This window comes from Ursus americanus, chromosome 17 (assembly GCF_024610735.1).
Source record: "Ursus americanus isolate L20-20 chromosome 17, mUrsAme1.1.p, whole genome shotgun sequence".
Classification (NCBI taxonomy): Eukaryota; Metazoa; Chordata; class Mammalia; order Carnivora; family Ursidae; genus Ursus; species Ursus americanus.
This window is the reverse complement of record NC_142143.1, coordinates 31,892,242-31,913,128: the sequence shown is the minus strand read 5'-3', so window position 1 is coordinate 31,913,128 and position 20,887 is coordinate 31,892,242. Positions and strand designations below refer to the sequence as shown.

Here is a 20,887-nt window from a genome sequence, read left to right as displayed (position 1 = left end):
AATTAGTTTAAATATTTAAAAAGCCAAACGTCATGTGTATATTGTTGAACACTTTATTTAAATTGTATAAATACAAAGTCATGTAATAGTCTTTAATCACTACATGTCAAGAGTGTTTTACTGTATAATGGAGTGTTCAATTTTTCTGGTTAATTATTCATTAATTCAACAAATAGCTCCTGACTAAGATGGCCTTATAATTCCTCTCAGCTTGACTAAACTTTAGAAAAGTTTCTTTCCCTCACTCTAGGCCCTTGACCTCTGTTTTCTTAGAACATTTACTTTAAACTTGAAACTGTAAATTATTTTTTCTGCCCCTTTGAGATATAAATTTTCTCCCAACCTCTTGTCAGTTTACAACCCAGATTGTCTTTCTCCAGGAGTTTGAAAGCCATCACTTTGAGATTTAATCATTAAGAAGAGAGTGCCTCTGTCCCTGAGTCTCTATGTGAGAGTAGGAGCTTAACTTCAATAAGCACTATTAACAAACACAGATGGCCTAATCACATTCATCAACCTCCCCCCAGCATCTTGCAGTATTTTTTCCATTAGTTCATCTCAGCTCTTAAAAATCTCCCATTTTTTATTTCAGCAGAGTTAAGTTCAATACCCCTCTCCCACCTACATAAGAGTCTTGAAAAAAGTCTTCCTTGACTAGTTAACACCATCTGATACAATTTTTCTTTCACAGTCTCAAGTGTCTTTTATGTGCCGGCACACTAGTAGTTCAGTGGTGGAGAAGACAGACATTGTACTTGCCTTCAGAGTACCTACAATCTGGTGGGAGACTGAGACATGTAAATTGACATATAAAATAGAATGTGATCAATACCATAACTGCAAGAAGAGAACGGGGCACCCAACAAAAGTGGACGAATGATGAAAAAAATAATAGAATGAATGTGTTTGAATCCATCACTTCACAGATGATGACGTATCGAGGTATGCTGGAATAGGAACAATGCTCCAGGAAGAGGGCCTGGTGTGTATGAAAGCCCAAGGCAAAATGAGCACTCCATGCACGGAAAAGTCAGATCAGAATGGCTAGATTGTTTAGTGTGATGCAGGGGAATGCCAGGAAATGAGTCTGAGATGTAACAGGAGGAAGACAGGAAGAGGCATTTATGCAGTTGCTTGTTTTGCTTTTAATCAACACATTAGGGAAAGTGATATAAGCTAAGGTTCAACGTCAAAGTCTCTGGTATCATACTATCAGACTTTGAAATCTGATGCTATCTATCACAAGTTGCAGACTTGGCAAATAGTCCAAACTCTCTTGATCTCAGTTTCTCCATTTCATAAATAGGGATAATAAAAATACCTCATGACGTTTTGTCAGGATTAAAAAGGAAATCTCACATAAAACAGTCAGCACAAGGCTTGGTACATGGAAAATGAGCAATGACGATGTGATGATGATGATGATAATGATGATGATGACGACAACCATGATAGAAAGCAATCTATGATGACATTGACCATGAACTGCACTGTATACCAGGCCATAAGGATCATGGTGAAGAGTTTGAATAAAAGAGACACTACTGAAGTAAACATGGAGAAATATTATCAAGTGTACATTTTTGAAACAGCATTCTGATTATAATCAAAAGAATGTTCTGAAAGTTGCGAAGTGAATGCTGTAATCCAAGCCTGCAGAATAAATAGTAGTAGTTAAAATTTTGAGTAAATATTGTAGGGATATTAATTAAAAGTCAATGTGTGCACTGTGATGGATTTTTAATAGAATGGCCTAATAATGGGGCAAATATACCTCTGTTTACTAACTGTTGTCTGGTTATAATTATTAATAGCACAACCTTTCACTCATAAAAGTATCCTGTGTTTAGGTGATGAACTACATAGATGTCTTTGGGAGCACCAGTTAGTATATTTTGTAAGGAGAGTTTTGTTTAACCAAGCAAATCAGTTGAATGAATCCTGTTTCCAATGTATAATGCATCAGTCATCTTAAGAGAAAGAACTACTCTTTATTTTTGTTACACATATTTCAGGCACTGCTTTATGCTGCTTTCATGTATTACCTCATTTAGTTCTAACAACCCTATGGGTGTTATTGTTATTCCCCTTTCGCATATGAGAAAACTAGAGCATACAGAAATAATTTGTCCAATTTGCATAGCATGTGGAAGAGCATAGATTCAAACCAGACAGTCTGGATCCAGAGTTTGTGCTTCGAATTCCTATGTGAAAAGTGCTGTATTGAGAAGTTTTTAGAGTATCTGAAGCTCAGAGACGGCTGCTGTAAGCTAAGAGGACACTAAAGAATCACACAAAGAACACTGGGACAGTAGGAGAAGAATTACTTCAACAAGGTAGAAAGCACAAAGAGGATAAAATAAAAGTAGCTTTAAAAAGGAAAGGATATTTCAGGTAGATTTCAAGGAATGAATAGAACATTTGTCTCCTTGAAAACCAAACACAGTCTACTTTAAAGAAGAATCTGTAATGGTACATTTTTCCCCCTCCCAACTAGATCTGATCATTCCATCTTCTAAATACCCTTGTATTTATTAAACATACTTAAAAATATGTTTATTCATCCCAAATAAATCTGTAATCAACAACATTCTGACAGATTTCTATTCTCCTGCCACAATAATTTTTCTGCTTCTGCTATATCTTTGCTAGTATAATCTTCCCCCAAATCTTACATTACCAGATCTATCTAATATATTTCTTTTTCTACTTCCTACCCCAATTTTATATTATCCTTATTTAAGAGATATGTGGAAACTTTTTTTAATGGAAAATATTTATTCTTTGCTAAAGAGATTTCCCTTTGTGTCGAGAGAATTCTACCTGCTGTCTCATTCTTGGCTCATTCCACTATACTCCCCACCTCCTTTAACAATATGAGGTGGTAAAGAGTCTCTCTCCTTCCTAGCAAGCGTCACAGTTACCATTTTTCATGTATTTCTGTGACTACTGACAAAATTATTCTAATCTTAAGGCCCACAAGGGTATATGCCATGTTGGTTACCTGTATTGTGATATATCCTGAAAGAGATCAGAATCTGCCACCCTAACATATGGCACTTTTCAATATGGGTTAGTTGAGCCACAGGTAATTGAGAATCAACAGATGCAAAAAGAAGCCTTCTCACAGTTTTCCTTACATGATTAAAAGCAGAAACTTCAGAGAAAGGAAGACTGCCAAAAACCCTTTCTCTTGGGAAGTTTTATGGCCATGAAGAAGATGGAGAGTCAGCACCAAGATGAGTCTTCACCCAAAACAAACAACAGCAACAGCAACAAAACTACCTACTAAAATGACCCTTGTCTTTCATTAGTTCCCTCATATTATTTACCCTCCCACAATTTACCCCTCCTAGAAGCCCAAGTCCCCCTTTCCTTGTCTAGTCCATGATTTATTGTCCTTTGTCACTAATATTATATAAACTTCCAAATCTAACCAAGTCCTGGGGGGTTCACTTCTTTTCTGTAGAGCCTCCATGCATGTAAAATTAAAATAAAGAAACATATCCCTTTTTCCCTGTCAATCTGTCTTTTGTCAGTTTAATTCATGATGATAGGGGAAAAGTTTTTTTCTTCTGCTCCTATCCCCAGCACCTAAACCAATGCCAGGCTCAATAAATATTTGACGAATACATGATGTGTGACTTGGCAGGAAACATGCACTTGGAGTGAATGATTCATAGGAGACAGCCAATGAAAACGAGCAGTTGAAATTACCAAAGAAAGGTTGTTGCAGAGAGTATTATGCTGTGTGTTGCCCTCACGATTATTTCTAGAAGTTAGATAAGGTCCAAGTCTAAATAAGACATAATAATAATAATAATAATAATAATAATAATAATAATAATAATAATAAAATAGAAGTAAACAAGCAAGCAAATAAAAAAAATAGCCCAAATGAGATTGAGATAGGATGTCTGATAGCTCTGTGATCATCAAAGACCCAGACTTCCTCATTTTCCACCCTTAGCCAGTGGCTTCTGCCTTCAAGGTGTCTGAAGTATTGCTACTTTAGTTTCAGCCTTGGAAGGTTTCAGGAAGCAAAAAATAGGAAGGCAAGAGGGCATAACAAGACAAGAACAAAAAGAAATTTGGTGGGACTCCTAAGAAGAGCTATTCTAGACACTAACCAATAACTTCAGCTTATGTCTTATTGAAAGCCTCTTCAGAACTGAAACTGAAACGTGGGTATTTAGACAAGTCTATGGTCATCTTAATACAGCGATCTATTAGTAAGGTAAATGAGAAAAATAATAATAATTTTTCTTTTCTCTTATGAAAACTTTCCATTTTTAACTTTTTGAGCATTTTGTATCATAAAACTGTTTTCTCTTTTCCTAAACCTTTAGGGAATAAATCTTGGCAAAATCATTTTTATTACATATTTTTCTTTAAATTTACTTCTCCAAAATGATAAACAAAGGAAGCCCAGGATTAAAACTGGATTCATGGCCTGAAATATCAAGACTTGTGAAATATATTATGGGAAGCACAGAGACAAGTCTCAGGCACATCCCAGATATACATGCGAAGATGCAAGGCTGCCTTATAATCTGTCCATATTCAAATATATCCCCATCAGCAACCTGATGAGATTTCAACATCTTAACTACCCCCAGTCTCTGACAACTCTCTTCTCAACTCTTAAGATGCTTCATTCAGTCAATCCTTGACATTAATAACTACTGAAGTTAAGCCATGGAAACAGGAAGGCATTCATTCTTTGGCTTTTGAATGTGTGTTTTTATGTGTCTGTGTGCTTACATAGTAGTGAATGCTTGCTGTTTTGGCTATTATTTTCATACCAAACAATGAATCTATATGGTGATGGCCTGAATTGGGACCAAGTTTGGCAACTCTACCATTTCTTCATTCTGCCTCTGCTAAATTTTCATTACTTGTTCTAAGCTGAAAATAGAATTATCTGCCAGAATGAAGTGAGAATTGCAGATTCTCAAAGTTATCCCCCCCACTCATTCCTCTCAAACATAGCCTGATATTTGATTTCAAAGACAACCTCTTTGTCTAAATAAATGGAATAGAGAAGTCAGGAAAATAACCACTTAAGAAAAATACGGATGCTCTTAAGAAAGCTGAGAGGAAGATGTTCTGTCCGAAGAATCAAGAGTGAATATAATTCAAAATGAAATTATATTTGTGTTCTTACTTTTAAATTAATTTTAGGGATTCTTCTTTCAAAAGAGAGTTTTTTAATTGATTAGGTAAGGCTTTGAAAAACTAAATAGACTACTTCTTTTATTTCATGACAGTTTTGCTATTCAAAAGAAGAAAAGCTTACACATGCAAAAAAACCAAAAACCAAAACAAAACAGAAAACCCCCCAAAAAAACCCAACTTCTGAAAAACAGCAATTTAAAAATTTTTGCCAAACATTGTTAAGCAATACAGTTAAACCTAATTATATTCTCTTTCCCTACTCTTTCTCTTTGGTACTTTAGAAGCATCAGACAGACTTCAATTGATTGCACATTATACACATTGAACGGAGACTACAGATGTGTTTAAAAATCCCTAAAATACAAAAGACAAAGTTGAGAAAAATGTCACTTCTTTTAAGTGTTAAATAGCCAGCAATCCAGTTCTCTTTTTTCTCAGTGTGTGTGTCTGTGTATGGGAGATGGTGGGATGACATCTAAAAGACCAAACATAAAATTTCCCAAGAAGAGGCTGCTGCCCACTAAATAATTAATTAATTATCTTTAGCCAGCAAATAGCAGTTTACTTCTGTCTGGTTTGTGCTATTGGGACAATTATTTATAGGTGCATGTATTTCTTAAAGCTCATATATGCCCTATTAAAATTCCTAAGGAGAATGCTAATAAAATCATTTAAGAAATATTCTATTATTTGTACATCATAATCTCAGGTGTTCATTTTTTTATTTGAAAATTTTAACAAAAAAAATTCCAGACATATCAATATAATTCCCATATAATACATTCAAAATAATGCAATACATTCATTTTTTGATGAAAACATCATATATAAAATTTCTTTTTATCCCCCAGCTTTATTAAGGTATTAGTGACAAATAAAACGAGCATATATTTAAGATCTACAATGTGATGTTCTGTTTTATGTATGCACTGTGAAATGATTACCACGATCAAGCTAATTAACATATCCACAAACTCACATACTTTTTCTTTTTGTAATGAGAACACTTAAGATCTACTTCCTTAGAGAATTTTAGGTATATAAAACAGTATTACTAACTATAGTCACCATGCAGTACATTAGATCTCCAGAACTTATTCATGCTGCATAACAGAAAATTTGTACCACTTGACTAATATATCCCTATTTCCCCAACCACCAGTAACCACCCTACTTTCTTCTTCTATGAGTTTGACTATTTTAAATTCTACATATAAGTGAGATCATACAGTATTTGTCTTTCTGTGCCTAACCTATTTCACTTAGCATAATGTCCTCTAGGTTCATCTGTTGTCATAAGTGACAGAATATCCTTTCTTTTCAAGGCTGAATAATATTCCACTGTAAATGATTTTCCATTCCATTGTATGTGTGTGTGTGCACACACATCACATTTTGTTTATCCATTCATTTGTCAATAAACACTGAGGTTGTTTCCATATGTTAGCTACTGTGAATAATGCTGCAGTAAACATGCAAGTACAGATATCTTTCTTAGATAATGATTTTGTATCATTAGTTCACTTAGTAGGATTTCTGGAACAAATGACAGCTCTATTTTTTTAAATGGATTTATTTATTTATTTGAGAGAGAGAGAGAGAGAGATGGTGAATGGGGGCGAGGGGGAAAGGGAGAGAATCTCCAGCAGACTCCCCGCTGAGCCCAACTCAGGGCTCAATCTCACAACCCTGAGATCCTGACCTGAGCAGAAATCAAGAGTCAAACGGTTAACCAACTGAGCCACCCAGGTGCCCGATGACAGCTCTATTTTTAATTTCTTAAGGAACTTCCATACTGTTTTCCATAATGGCTACACCAATTTACATTTCCACCAACAGTGCACAAAGGTATATTTCTTCTCATTTTGCCAACACTTGTTATCTTGTAACTTTAAAGGAAAATTCAAATATAACTAAGTACAGTTCAATTGGTTTCAGTTGTACAATATAATGATTAGCAATTCTATACATTACTCAGTGCTCATTATGGTAAGTGTACTCGTAATCCCCTTCGCCTATTTCACCTACCCAATCACCCCCTTCCCCTCTGGCAACCACCAGTTTGTTCTCTATATTTAAGAGTCTGTTTTTTTTGTTTGTTTGTATTTTTATCTCTTCTTTCTTTCTTTCTTTCTTTCTTTCTTTCTTTCTTTCTTCTTTCTTTCTTTCTTTTTCTTTCTTTCTTTCTCTTTCTTTCTTTCCTTTTTTTTTTTTTTTGAAGACTTTGTTTTTGTTTTTTATTTGACAGAGAGAGAGACAGCCAGTGAGAGAGGGAACACAAGCAGGGGAAGTGGGAGAGGAAGAAGCAGGCTCCCAGTGGAGCAGGGAGCCTGATGTGGGGCTCAGTCCCAGGACTCTGGGATCATGCCCTGAGCCGAAGGCAGATGCTTAACAACTGAGCCACCCAGGTGCCCCTCATTCTTTGTTTTCTAAATCCCACGTATGAATGAAATTATATGGCATTTGTCTTTCTCTGACTTATTTCAGTTACCATAATACGCTCTAGATTCCTCCATGTTATAGCAAATGGCAAGATTTCATTCTTTTTTATGGCTGAATAATATTCCATATATATATATGTATATATATATATACATATACATATATATATATGGAATATATTCGAAATATATATGGAAATATATATGTGGAAAATATATATGGAATATTGTGTGTGTATATATATACATATATATAATATACATAAATATATATTATATATATATATATTTACACACACACACACACACACCCCACATCTTTTTTATCTTTTTTGATGAAATTGAACAGAGAATACTTTTTTTTTATCCAATCATCTATACATAGACACTTGGGTTGCTTCCATATTTTGGCTATTGTAATTAATGCTGCAATAAACATAGGGGTACATATATCTTTTCAAATTAGTGTTTTTATTTTCTTTGGATACATATCCGATAGTGGAATTACTAAACTGTATGGTAATTCTATTTTTAATTTTTTGAGGAACCTCTATCAAATGGGAGAAGATATTTGCAAATGATGTATCCAATAAGGGGTTAATATTCATATATATAAAGAACTTATATAACTCAATACCAAAAAATCCACATAATCCAATTTAAAAAATGGGTACAGGAAATGAATAGATATTTTTCCAAAGAAGACATACAGATGTCCAACAGACATAGGAAAAGATGGTCATCACTAATCATCAGGAAAATACAAATCAAAAGAACAATACGATGTCATTTCACACTCGTCGGAATGAATAAAATTAAAAAAAAGCAAGAAATAACAAGAGATGGTGAGGATGTGGAGAAAAAGGAACCCATGTTGTTGGTAGGAATGCAAGCTAGTCATTTAACATTTTGATAATAGACATTAACAGGTTTGATATGGCATTTCATTGTGGTTTTGGTTTATATTTCCCTAATAATTATCAGTGTTGAGCATCTTCTACCTGTTAGCAATTTGTATATCTTCTCTGAAAAAATTTGAAATTTCAAAAGAAAAAAAGAAAGAAAAAAAGAAAGAAAGAAAAAGAAAAAGGAGATAAAAATACAAACAAACAAAAAAACAAAGTCTTAAATATAGAGAACAAACTGGTGGTTGCCAGAGGTATTTATCACTATAAACTTCCTCTCAGAATTGCTATTGAGGCATCTGTAAGTTTTGATATATTGTATTTGCTTTTTTAAATATATATATTGATTTCCTTTATGTTTTCTTCTTTGACTCATTGGTTGTTCAGGAGTCTTTTGTTTAATTTCCACATATTTGTGAATTTTTTCAATTATCCAACCATTATTGATTTCTAGTTTCATACTGTTGTGATCTGAAAACATACTTTATATGTTCCTAGTTTTTAAAAATTTGTTAAGATCTGTTTTGTGGCCTAGCATATGCTCTATCCTGCATATGTTCCCTGTGTGCTTGAGAAGAATGTGCATTCTGCTGCCTCTATTGAATGACATGTTCTGTGTATATCTCTTAGATCATTTAGTCTGGAATGTTGTTCAAATCCTCATTCTATATTGATGTTCTGTCTGGATGACCTTTCCTTTGTTAAAAGTGGAATACTGAATATTGAAATTCCTACTATTATTTTATTGCTTCTATTTCTATCTTCTGTTCTGTAAATACTTGCTTTACATATTTAGGTGTTGTGACGTTGCATGCATATGTATTTACAACTGTTACATCCACTTGATGAATTGATGCTTTTGTCATTATATAATGATCTTCTTTGTCTTTTGTGACAGTTTGACTTAAAGTTTATTTTGTCTGATATAGGTGTAATCATCCCTGCTCTGTGCTGGTTACCATTTGCATAGAATATCCTTTTCCACCCCTTCACTTGCTCCCTATATGTCCTTAATTGTAAAGGGAGTCTCTTGTGGGTCAACCACTGTGGAAAACAGTATGGAGGTTCCTAAAAAAGATAAAAGTAGAAATACCATATGATCCAGCAATTCTACTATTGGATATTTACCCAAAGAAAAAAAACGTTAGTTCAAAAAAAAAAAAAAATACAGGCACCTCGATGTTTATACCAGCATTACCTACAATAGCCAAATTACAGAAACAGCCCAAGTGTCTATCAACTGATGAATCGATAAAGAAGATGTGGCACATATAATATGGTTATGTACATATATGTTGTATATACATATATATAATGAAATACAACTCAGTCATAAAAAAAAAGAATGAAATTTTACCCTCTGCAATGACATGGAAAGAGCTAGAGAGTATTATGCTAAGCAAAATAAGTTGGTCAGAGAAACACAAATACCATATGATGTCACTTATATGTGGATTCTAAAACCAAAACAAACAATAACAACAAAATCAGAAACAGACCAATAAATTCAGAGAATAAACTAGTGGTTGCCAGAAAAGAGGAGAGTTGGGGGAGAGGCAAATAAATGGGTGAAAGGTAGGGGGAAGTACAGGCTTATAGTTCTGGAATGAATAAGTCATGGGGATGAAAGGGACAGCATAAGGAATATAGTTAATGGTATTATAACAGCATTATATGGTGACAGATGGTAGCTACACTTGTGATTATTGCATGAGGTTTAGAGTTGTCAAATCACTATGTTGCAGACCTGAAATTAATGTAACATTGTGTGTCAACTATACTTCTATAAAAAAATAAAAAAAATAAAGTGAGTCTCTCATAGCATTTCGTTGAATTTTATTTTCTATCCATTAAGCCAGTTTGTATCTTTTGTTTGAAGAATTTAATCCACTTATATTTAATTATTGGTAAGTAAGGACTTAACTATTATCATTTGCTAGTTGTTTCATGACTACTTTGTAGTTACTTTGTTCCTTTCATTCTCTTTGTGATATATATATATTTTTAGTTGTATGCTTTGATTTCTTCAACTTTTGTTTACTATAGATTTTTTTCTTTGTGGTTACCATGAAGCTTACTTAAAACATCTTATAAGTCTTTATTGAGCTGATAGCAACTTAAGTTTGACTGCAAACAACAATTCTACACTCTTCCTACATATTATGTCGTTGATGCTAAAATTTACATCTTTTATATATTGAGCATTCAATAACAAATTATTATAGCTATGAGTATTTTTAATTATTTTGTTTCTGAACTTTTATAATTGAGTTAAAAGTAGATTACATATCATCATTATAGTATTAGTCTTCTCAATTTGACTATATTCTGACCTTTACAGTGAGTTTTCTACTTTCATATATTTAATGTTATTGCTATATCATCCTTTCTTTCAACATTAAGAACTCCTTTTAGCATTTCTTGTGATGTATGTCTAGTGGTAATAACCTCCGTAAGCTTTTGTTTGTCAGGGAAGTCTTGATCTCGCCTTCATTTCTAAAGGGCAGCTTATGGATATGATATTCTTGGTTGACAGTTTGGGCCTTGAGCTTGATGGGCGCTGGGGGCCAGCTTGGCCCTGGGGGCAGGCTTAGTGACTTGGTCCATGGGGGTGAGCCTGGTTCTGAGTCCTTGGGGGCCAGACTGGCAATGGGGTCCACTGGGTTGGACGTGGGTCATGGGTCCAATAGAGACTGGTTTAACTTAAACTAATTCTTTTCTAAGTGTTACATAGCTTGGATTCTTTTCACTTAAATCTTTAGAAAGTTTCATTATTTCTTGTAGCTATGTATTTCTCTTCCTTGGATCTTACCCTAGCTTTCCTAGATTACATATTTAAGTAGTTTCCTCAGAAAAGGCTTTATTTATAAGTGAACTTTTTACATTTTTGTTACCTAAAGCTATCTTCAAGTGGCTGCTGGCACTTGACTACCTCGTCCATGTACAGAATGTCAAAGTTTTGAAGGCATTGCCTCACTGTATGTACCCAGTGTTGCAGCTATTTGCATGATTCTAATTCTTCAGTAGATGGTACTTCTTGTTTGTTTCTTCTCCTTGAAAACTTTTGGATCTTCTATTCATTCTTGGGATTCAGAGACATAACAATGATGTCTATTTATATAGGTCTTTTATCTTTTTTTTTTGTTTTCCTTTTGGTATTGGGAAACCTTAAAAAATCTTGGCACAACTATCTCTCTTCAACTCAGGGAAATTAAAATTGGACTCTATTAATAAATTTTCTTTTAAATAATTAAGATCAAACCCTTGGAAATTTGTATTATATAATTTTTATTATTATATTACTCATTTAAAGAAGAGGAACTATATGCACTGGCTAAACTAAGGCGTGTGTTAAAATTATTTGGTTAGAACCCAATAGCAATTCTTTGAAACTAAATGTATTATTACTTGCATTTATTTCCACTATATATTATACATATGTGGTCACCATGCCTTCAGACTCTTATGGTGAGTTACATAAGAGCCTGGGATATATTTTCATACATAATTGTCAGATATTGTGTATGGAAAATAAGAAAGACTTTACATGATTTTATCTTCCTGAGGATGATAAAAGATTTCTTTGTCCTTAGGTGGGACTTTAAAGTGGGGAAGATTATCTTAATTTGACAAGGGGTTCAGGTAATTTGAGTCTGGGTTTCAGTCTCTGCAAGTCTCACTGTATTTCTACTCAACTATCACCTTTTAATACATTTTTATAATGGAGCTAAATATTTGACATTTAATTTTCATAAGGTTATGGTGGAACTTGAATAATCATACATTTCTGGAGATAATATAAACTGATATAATTTCTCTTTAAGGAGTCTGTGACTTAGGTACATTTGTTGTTGTTTATTTCTACTTTCTTTGTTTTCACTTCTACTGGAGACCATCTGGATTTTTTCTTAGAAGGCCTTTTTTTTTTTAAATAATTTTGTTTTGTTGAATATTTATGCATATTAAGAAGAAGTTGGCAGCAAGGACTTCTCTGTCCAAATCAACAAATCCTTTGACTTTCTTACTGTATTTTTTGGACTTGTTTCTCTAAGCCCTTACTCTAATTTCACAAACAAATAAAAGGTTGGTTGCTTCTGGTGGAAAACTTTTGATTGTTTTTGGGTAACCAACTTAACTTTTAAAATTAAGGGAAATATTTACATTCAACCAAGGTGGTTTCTAAAACCCTTTCCTAATATACAGCAGTAAATGGCATTTATTTCAAGTTCAATACATTAACACTTAAGCAGATCTCTGGCCTGAAGTGGTGGAACAGGGAGGGTTGGAAGGAAGGGCACTTCTAGATACTGGAAGTTGTTTAATTGCAAACCTAGGCCGAATTTGCCTCATATTCTTCTCTTTCTCTTATACATGCAGTATAAGATGTTTTGTTTAACCATGATTTTTAATAATGCCTATATTCTTCCTGTTTGAGAGTTTCTAACTTATCTAAATAACCAGAATAGATGACTATGATATACACGTATTTTCAAAAACTTCTATGGTGCAGAAATGATGTACAGAATAATCAAGAACAATAAAACATTGCATAAAGTAGAACCAAAGTAGAGGAGAGATTGTTGAATACATTTCTCAATTATAACAAAATAAATGAAAATTTAAAATTAAAATGAAATAACACATAATCCCCTCATCCTAACATAATTATTGTATGTAAGATAATTTAGAAAAGCAGTTTATGAAGAATTATCAGTAACCATAAATATGCACATATTTTCACTCAATAATTTCATTTCTGGTAATTAATTCTGAGGAAGTCTATCAAAAGAAAATGCAGCTTTGTGCATTGAGAGTTTTTCTTTCTTGAGAGAGAGAGAGGGAGAGTGAGTAGGTGGGAGGGACAGAGAGAAGAAAGAGAGAAAGAATCTTAAGCAGGTTCCATGCCCAGTGCAGAGCCCAATGCAGGGCTCGATCTTATGATGCTGAGATCATGACGTGAGCTGAAATCACAAGTCGGACGCTGAACTGACCGAGCCACCCAGGTGCTCCAAGATTTATTATAACATTAATTTTAATGACTAATGTCTTAAGCAATCTGAAATCTGATTAGTGTAAAATTATTGCACACCAACTTAGTCCTTAAAATTAAAATTGTGATTACACTAGCTACATGAGATATCCATTTAATGTAATATATAAAAGTTATGTCAAGACCATTATAGTAAAAAGTGAAATTATTAATTTGTATGGTAAAAAAATAAAAGGGACCTGAAAAAATATGAAATAGCTACATTAGGATAATTGGATTACTATGATATGCCTATTCCTATTATTTTTATCATTAATATGTAAAAATCATGGGAAAAATTTAAAAAGTAGAAAATTAGAAATAAATAGGAAGTGTGTGTTTAGTTATATAGTATTCATGGAATAAACAGCTATGAGCACTTACTAAGTGATACTGATTTGAAATCATGCTTAGTCTACCAATTAATTACTGTTAAGCTTTTGTTATATGCAACTTTGCTTTATTACGCTTTTGTTATAACTAGACAGCTTTTTAAAAAAATCCCACAATTTAATTTTTAAAGGTAAATTCTATGTCTTATTCAAATTTTTATGCACTAATGTCTAAAATAATGGCTTCAACATGGCATGTTTTTGATGAATATCTGTTGAATAAATTTGAGATTAGAAAACTTTGACACCTTTTTAAAAGTTAATTTAGTTTGAGTAAATAATGAATCACATAAATCAAACAATGGTAAAAGAACACACAGTGGGAAAAAAAAAATCTGCTTTCCATCATCATCTGCCAGCCACTTTTCTCTACCTACATATACAAACAAAAACCTATGTGTAATATTTCTCTTTTTTTACACAATGAGAGCATATTATACAGAATTTACTGCAGATTAGTTTTTTCCCAATTAACAATATGTCTTGGAAATCTTTCCATATCAGTATACCTTTGACCTTCTTCATTCTCTTTTATGATCACATACCATTCTGTTACATGGATGCATCATACCTTGCCCTCACATTCATAAACATATTTTTGTTTGTTTTTTGTTTGTTTTTTACCCAACATTTCCCAAGGTTTTTTAGTTGTATCTGTCCGTCTTCTACAAGGCACTAAAGTCAAAGGTGAACTTCCTCATATTTTTTTTTTTCAAAGCTTACTCTCACACACCATATCAATTTGTTAGGAAACCATGCTGGTTTTACCTTAGAAATATATTCAGAATTGAACTGTTTTCCACTATTTCCACTGAGCTATCATCTCTTACCTGCATTAATATAATTGCCTCTTAAATGGGATCCCCTTTCAATGCTTGTCTCCTTTGCAGTCTAGTCTCCAAACAATAGACAGTACTAATTATCCTTTTAAAATATAAGGTAGAACTTCTGGAATTCACTAAGATAGAGTAAATACGTATCACTCCATCACTCCCACTGAATAAAATTAAAACCCTGGGAAGAATACAGAAACAATATCTTCATCCTCTGAAAAAAAATAATAATAAGTGGAATAAGATACACTGAAAATCAAAACTCAAAGAAGGAGGACCTGTATAGGGACAAGTTCTCTGTTCTATTCTTTCTCCCATCTCTGGCCTAAACTATAGAGTAGGATGAATCCTAAGACTATGTAGCAGTGCAGACAATAAAAGCTCAAAGAAAACCTCTCTTTCTGGTGCAGAAACCTGGAAAGGAGGCCATTATGGGATGGAGAACCCAGGAGGAAATTTTCGTGTTTTGGATTTTCTGTTTTTATGCTCTTAGAACTGACCCAAGTCAAGTCCCAGTCACGAAGCTACATCCTATGGAGGTGACAGTGGACAGTGGCAGCAGTGGTGGTGGCATCAGTGGACTTGCAGGCACCTAAAACATTCAGGAAAAAAATCCTGTTCTTTTAACAGAGAAACAAGAAAGAGGCCCCTGACATATGAAAAGTATGGGAGGAATCCCCTTTCTTTTCTCCTTTTTTTCCTGTTGCTATTTTGCCCCAAGTTGGATCCAGTTATAGAAATTGCAAAGTTAGTGACACTAGTACCTTGGCATAATAATCAGAATGCCAAAATTGAGGTACCCAATTTTGAGAGTGTGGGGTCATCATGAAGAGCATAAGCTGGGAAAAGCAATTCTTTAAATCTATACATGAACTCCATGGCTCACTCCACATTGTATGTGTATTGAACTGGCCTGAATCAACACATTACAAGCTATGATGACTTCTTATATAAAGCAAATAACTTTCTTGGTGGCAAACTAGCATCTGGTTGGTTGACATGTTGGGTGGACTAGAATACAACTGCAAAGGCTTTATCAACTATAATGATGTTGGAACTATAGTGAATAGAAGTTGGGTCATAACATTCAGCCTGAATCTAACCAGATTGATTGCAAGCCAAAACACAACAAAACAAAATTTTCTGGAGGATTGGAACAGGAGTCAGAGTTTCATATCATAAGATTTAAAATATCCAGAATATAATCCCTGATTAACCAACATATGAAAGAATTAGACATGCCTCACAACTCTCAAGGAAAAAATCCACTTAGAGACAATGACTTCAGAGACAAGTTAACCTGTTTTGGGAATGTCAATAAAAATCTTAAAGCAATTCTTATAACTTTTTTCCATGAAAGAAAAAAGAACAAAACAAAACTCTTGAAATGAGTGGAAAAGTACAAGTTCTCAAGTGTGGAATTGAAATTATAAAGAAGGCACCATCAAAAATTTTGCATGTAACAATTATATCATAAATTTAAAAATCACTGGAAATGAAATTACTTAGGAGAGAATCAGAGAATCTGAAGATAGACTAATAGAAATGATCTAATTTAGATAATCGACTAAAGTTTGAATATATTAAAAAAAAACAAACAAACCCGGGACTGTGACACAATATCACAAAGTGTCATTGGAGTCACAGAAAGTGAGGAAAAGACTAATGAAGAAAAAAATATTTGAAGAAATAAAAGCTGAATACTTTCCAGATTTGGTAAAGAACATTCATTTACAGACTTAAGAAATTCAGAAAATCCCAAGCAGAATACATGCAAAGAAAACCACATACATACATAGTTTAATCAAACTGCTGAAAACTAAAGATAAAAATAATAACCCATAGGTAGGGGGAGAAAAATTATATATTACATAAGATGAGAAAACAGATCAACAACATTTTTTAAAGAGTCAAAAGAAAATAACTGATAACACATGTTTCTATATATAGTAAAAATATCCTTTAAGAATGGAGGCAAAATAAAGACACCCTCAGGTTAGAGAAAACCAGGAGAATATTTTGCTATTAGACTTGCTCTCAAAGAAATGTTAAAGAAAATTCTTTAAACAGAACGAAAGTGATAAAAAAATCTAGAACTTTGAGGATGATAAAACAGCAATGGTAAATAAGTGGGTAAATGAAACATTCTATTTTGACACTAAGTTCTTTAAAATGTGTATGTGTTGAAAGAAAAAAAAGGCTGGGGAGATTTTTAAAGTACATAAATAAAATATATATTACATATTACATAAAGGGACTTATATGGTGGTAAGGTATATACTTTGTATTTGAAGTCATAAGACATTAATTCTATGTAAATAGTGAAAAGTTGTATTTATATATTGTAATTCCTAGGGCAACCTCACTTAAACATATTAAGATATGTAGTTGAAAGCAGAAAAATAAAGTAGATTACTAAAAGTATTCATATACTCTAAAAAAGGACATAAAAATGACAACAGAAGAACAAAATCAAAGAAAATAAAAGCAGAGATGATAAACAGAAATCTAATAATAAGATGTACCTAAATCCAACCATATCAATAATTACATTAAATGTAAATGGCTAAACCCACCAATTAAGAAGCCTTAATTCTTATTGTCAGATTTTATTAAAATAAAACAAGAACAACAAAACAAGATTCAGCAAAGTACTCTTCAGGAAACACACTTTAAATATAATTATATAAAGAAGTTTTAAAAAACATGATAACAATAATCAAAAGAAAGCTGGAGTAATCAAAAGAAAGCTAATATCAGATTAAGTAGATTTCAGAATTTACCACTGACAAAAACAAATTGCATAAAAACAAACAAAAAAGCAATTCTTCAAGAAGGTATAGCAACACTAAAGTAAATAAACCTAAAATAGATGGCTCTACATTCATGAAGAAGAGAAAAAAAAATCTGATAGAACTGAAAGAGAAGTAGAAAAGTTTACAATTTTACATGGAAACTTTAATATTCCCATGAATATTAATGAATAGAACAAATACACAGAAAATAAGCAAGGATACTGAAGACCTGACCAATATAATAGCAACTAACTTAAAACCATGCTCAACAACTACAGAATACACATCATTCTCAAGTATACATGGAACATTTATCAAGATAGATTATACTTTGGATTTAAAAAACAAACAACAAATTTTGAAGAACTGAAAGTATACAAAGTATGTTCTCATCTCGTAGAGGTAATCTAGAAAATAAATAACAGAAATATGGCTGTGAATATTGTAAAATATTTAGAAATTTAATACCATACTTGGAAGTAATCTATAGGTCAAGAAGATGTCTCAAGATAAATCAGCAACTATTTTAAACTACATTAAAAAGAAAATGCAAGATATCAAAATTTGTGAGATGCAGTAATGCAGAATTTAGAGGGACATATATAAAACTGAATGCTTATATTAGGAAAGAAGATACATCAAATCAATAATCTAAGTTTCCACATTAAGAAACTAGAAAATAAAGAGAAAATAAAACTCAATGCAAGCAGAAAATAAAATAATAAAGATAAGTTTCAAGTTTTGATAGTGTTTCAATAAAGATAAATTTAGTAAATTGATATTTTAAATAAGTTCCAATAAAGATAAGTGGTTTTAAAAACACTGAAATTAAGAGCAGATAAACAAAATCAATGGAACCACACATGGGTTCTTTAAAAGTCTGATATTTTGATAATATTGATTAACCTTTTCCAGTTAGGGAGTGACAGAAAGAGCAAAAATTACCAATATCTGTTAAAAAACAGACCTCTCTATAGAACTCGTGGCCATTAAATGTGTATATCTAATTCTGATATCAAACCTGGCTACCCACTGCAACTATATCAGCACAAAAGGTTACTGCTTTAGCCCCAAGTTCATTCTCTGCTTGTGCCTTCTGGGGATTTCCTTTTCATGACTTCTTTTGCACTCAATTATGCATTTACTATTTAGTTCATGATAGCTTATCTAATATTTTCAAGTGTTTGTGGCAACAGTGGGAAGTCCACATTGAATCAGAACATCATATTGCTAGGACAAGAATTACATAGGTAATTGAACAAGTTACTCCTCTCTCCACTCTCTTCTGCTACAATTAAAAGCTGATTATTTCCTATTCCTTTGGAATGCACCTTATATAGAGTCAAGTTACATATCATCCTTTCCAACAATGTTGAAAATATAAAGTAGAATGTTTTATGCATTTCTGTAGTTCTATCTTCCACAATGTATTTTTTGTTTTGCTGGTTTGAAGTATAAATACAAAATGCTGTTAATTTTAATGAACTACCTCTTTTTATCTTCAATAGATTCTTTGTTAGATTCTTTTATGGTGTTTAATTACCTTTGTAAACACAGCTACTATTTATCTGATCTCAGCTGGACCAGACTGCTAATAGGTATCATTCTGGATCCTACTTTATAGCTTTTTCTTTCTTTTCTATTTTTTTTTAAAGTAGGTTCCACGCCAAGAGTGGAGCCTGATGCTGGGCTCAACTCACGACTCTAAGAGCAAGACCTGAGCTGAGATCAAAAGTCAGATGTTAACCGACTAGGCCACACAGGCATCCCCTTCCTTTCCTAATTTTTGAATAACTTAATTTTTTTTCCTGTACTATTCTTCTGTGTTTCCTAATTCTGTTTGAGAAAAGGATTGGTGTACATAATGTACAAATAACTGCTTTACAGGAAAGCAGTAGAATTGGGGCATCAACAAGAAACTTAATTTCCTGTTCATTCAAAAATGATTATTGAGTGCCAACTTGTAACATTTACTGAGCTAGGAATGAGTTTCACTTCACAGTCAAAAGTGAAGAGGTAATAACATAGTGTACTAGATGGTAGAATAAAGATACATTATGGGAAGGAAAGGCAGAATATCTCATTTAGACAGAGAGTGACAGGGAAGTCTTCCACTAGGGGATGAAACTGGCACTGAAACTTGACAGATAAATAGAAATTTTCAGCTTGAGGAAGCAACATGTATAAAATATCAAGAAGTGAGTAAACATGATGTGTAAGAAAACAGCAAGCATTTTGGTATAATTGAACCACATGCTGTATGTGAGAACTTGGCTTGTGATGAGTTTCAATGAGCAATGTAAGCAGTTACTGGATCTTCAATGACTTTGTTTCTTTACTAAGAGAGTTGAATCTCTTTTGGAAAGTAATAGAGAAGTATAAATGGGTACTAATAAAGGAAATAACCTGAATAGATTTACAGAGTTGAAAGACCACTATGGGAGCAGCATAGAGTACTGAGGGTAAAATGTCTATGAACAACCTCTCATCACTCAATGAAGTAGCTCTACTGTTCCTCAGTATTTATTTTTGTCTTGTTTTGTTTTTGTTGTTATTGTTTTGGCCTATTTAATCTCCAAAATTTCTCTGAGTCAATAAGCATGACTAATTCTCCAGGTACATTTATTTCAATAGTATTGATAATGCCCTATGACATGCATCATGCTAAGCCTTAGAAATATTAAGATAAACAAGACAGGGCTCCAGCTCCGGCTATTTTACCAGGGGACAGCACAGTCATTTTCAATAGTACACCAAAATGATTTCACAAAATTATGCAATATATATATATGTGTGTGTGTGTGTGTGTGTGTGTGTGTGTGTGTATAGTTGACCCTTGAACAATAACCCCCCCCCAGTTTAAAATTTATGTATAACTTTTGACTCCTGGAAAACTTAACAACTGATAGCCTACCGTTGACCTGAAGTCTTACCCATGACTAAGAGTTAATTAACATATATTTTGTATGTTATGTGTATTATATAGTGTATTCTTACAATAAAGTAAGCAAGAGAAAATAAAATGTTATTAAGATAATCATCAGGAAGAGATGATACATTTACAGTACTGCACTGCATTTATCAATAGTGTAAATTAACGTTTTTACAAAGCAAATCATCTGTTAGTACCTCCATCAATACTGTCTTCTGTGATACAAAACACTGTAGATGTTATACATATTACAAACACTAGACATCAAGATGAAAAGATGATATGAAAAAGGAATTCATGTTTATTTATAAAATAAAAATTTTCCAATATAGTTATTGAAAAAATCTGTATATAAGTGGATTTGTGCAGTCACACCTGTGTT

At 32.9% G+C, this 20,887-nt stretch overlaps 1 protein-coding gene across 4 annotated transcripts in view; it reads right to left on the bottom strand.

The window, feature by feature from the left end:
* MGAT4C (MGAT4 family member C) overlaps positions 1 to 20,887 on the bottom strand; it is a 710,947-nt gene that overhangs the window by 319,211 nt on the left and 370,849 nt on the right. The window lies entirely within an intron of this gene.